Source organism: Penaeus vannamei, chromosome 4 (genome assembly GCF_042767895.1).
Source record: "Penaeus vannamei isolate JL-2024 chromosome 4, ASM4276789v1, whole genome shotgun sequence".
Classification (NCBI taxonomy): domain Eukaryota; kingdom Metazoa; phylum Arthropoda; class Malacostraca; order Decapoda; family Penaeidae; genus Penaeus; species Penaeus vannamei.
The window spans coordinates 8,557,240-8,559,739 of record NC_091552.1 but is presented as its reverse complement, the minus strand read 5'-3'; the positions used below and the strand labels follow the sequence as shown (position 1 = coordinate 8,559,739).

General features: G+C 49.6%; 1 protein-coding gene across 1 annotated transcript in view; it reads right to left on the bottom strand.

Moving 5' to 3' along the window:
* The window catches only part of LOC113830559 (5-hydroxytryptamine receptor), a 590,145-nt gene extending 588,924 nt beyond the window's left edge, over window positions 1–1,221 (bottom strand). Inside the window, exon 1 of the mRNA XM_070120626.1 lies at window positions 1–1,221. This exon is cut by the window's left edge and continues 216 nt beyond it. The gene's annotated coding sequence lies outside the window, so the exon portion shown is untranslated.
* Between the last annotated feature and the right edge of the window lie 1,279 nt (window positions 1,222–2,500).

The following is a 2,500-nucleotide window of genomic DNA, read 5'->3' as shown; positions in this document are numbered from 1 at the left end:
ACAAAGGTTGTAACAGATCTTATGCTATCTGTTGCGGTCTCGTCGGACCATGATATGTTAGACTGGAATATTCCCGTTTTGAGGAGATTGGAATATTCCCGCTTTGAAGAGACTAATTGTTGTTTGTTAGAAAAGTGTGAAAGTCCCTCATTGACGGTTAGTCTTTAAGCTCAAACCAAATTATAATCTCAATTTTCTCGTCCTGATTTTTAAAAATTTTGTTTTATTTTTCTTTCTCTCCCTTTCTCTCTTACCAGATTCCCGGAAACGCTTAACCCGAAATTCGCAAAGTTAAATAAGCGAAGATGCGCTCCCGGGAAACTTGTTATAAAATTTAGCCACTTATCGTCGAGCGCGAGAGGGGAGTCCGTGCCACACTGATGGGTATCTCGCCTCGCTCTCCTCCTCGGGGTTTTAGCTCTCCGCCCCGGCCCGTTTATCATCCATGCCTGCGAAGCGCTTTCATCAGGACGCGATGTTGCAAGCACCCGCGCACTCCTGGAGGGCTTGCACCTCCCGGGACACGGCTTCTCACTCTCCCTGTCGTCCGATCACATCGCTCAGGCGGGTCTTGCCTCCGAGCTCGAAATTTTATCGCTGGCCAAATTCAGTTCACATCATCATAGTTGCATCTACATGATTTATTCACTGAATCTAATGTTGTTGTTGTTGTTGGTTTTGGCCTTTATTTCCTGCAGTGTCAATTTTCCTGTGGTGTGTGGAGAAGGATTAAGAACGGAGAGGGAAAGGGGATTTATGTGGATTCCTATTCGGGTGCACACAAGGGGCGGTTATTTACCGGGCGGTCGGTTTACGGAGGAAAAGGGAAGGTCACGGGGAACAGCACTATTTCCTGCGTGAGAGGGATATTGCATCCATGATCTTTGCAATGACTCGGCTGTTTGTCTTTTCCGGAGCAGAGGCCAGGGTCTCCTGAAGGCTCTGCGAGTCCATTACGCGCGGGAGGGAGGCGGCGAGGCCATGGCCCACTGTCAGCGCCCCAGCGACGAGGGAAGGACCTATAATTTATCGCTTACACACAATCGCTATTCATCTCCCTCCCCTTCACACTTCGCTTCGTACGGGGACAAGAAAGTGCCTTCCCCTCCCAGGACCCGAAGCAGGACGGCGAGGGGGAAGGAGGCGGAGGCGAGGACCCGAGACTCAGAGGGGAACACGCGAGAGCGAGGGGAAAAGGCGGCGCGTGCACAGGCTGCTACCTTCACCGCGGCTGCCAGCGACCGACTGACTCCGCCGCCAGCTCCCGGCCCTGGCTACCGCTCGCCGCCAGTCTTGGGGCTGCCCAGCTCCTGCTGCTCCTGCTGCTCCTGCTGCTTCTACTGCTCCTGCTGCTTCTACTGCTCCTGCTGCTTCTACTGCTCCTGCTGCTCCTGCTGCTTCTACTGCTCCTGCTGCTTCTACTGCTCCTGCTGCTTCTACTGCTCCTGCTGCTTCTACTGCTCCTGCTGCTTCTACTGCTCCTGCTGCTTCTACTGCTCCTGCTGCTTCTACTGCTCCTGCTGCTTCTACTGCTCCTGCTGCTTCTACTGCTCCTGCTGCTTCTACTGCTTCTACTGCTCCTGCTGCTTCTACTGCTCCTGCTGCTTCTACTGCTCCTGCTGCTTCTACTGCTCCTGCTGCTTCTACTGCTCCTGCTGCTTCTGCTGCTTCTGCTGCTCCTGCTGCTTCTACTGCTCCTACTGCTCCTGCTGCTTCTACTGCTCCTGCTGCTTCTACTGCTCCTGCTGCTTCTACTGCTCCTGCTGCTTCTACTGCTCCTGCTGCTTCTACTTCTCCTGCTGCTCCTGCTGCTTCCACTGCTCCTGCTGCTGGTTATGATGGCCATGTTAGTCCTGGTTGTCACCGCTGAAGCTAAGGGGGAGGGATCGACGACCAACAACAAAGATCATGAAAGTGGTAGCATTAGTCGTCCTTCAATTATAAAGGTCGCGACCCTTACTGACAGCTGATGTTGCGGACCGAAAGCGGTGGCGATGGAGAGGAGCTAAATCTGTAACTTTGGAGCCGAGGTTCTGGGAACAAGAAGTTAATACAATAAGTACTCCTTGTCTAATGGCGTCAGGATTTTTTCTTTCTTACATCGGAGCTAATTATGTCAGCGCTATTCGTCCTGGGATGATATATATACAGTATTTTTTTTCCTTTTATTGTTGGTATGATGCATATTTGTTTTTCATTTAGCAGAATAGTACGGTATGTATATTTCTTTAAAAAATATATAAATACAGATATCTTGGAATATCAATATGAAAATGTAAAAGATTGGAAAGGAAAAAAAAATGAAGTGTAAATTGAGTTAAATATCTTGTTTACAATCTTCCTGTTTGTGGGGAAAGTCCTGTAACCTCGTTCAGCGCAGACTGATATCATTATTCGTGATTCCAGAAAGCATATTGTACTTGTATGAAACTCGACGTCCAAATTAAGCCCATTTATTCGCGGAGATTTAATCTGGAATTGACCAGGTCACGGCGGATTT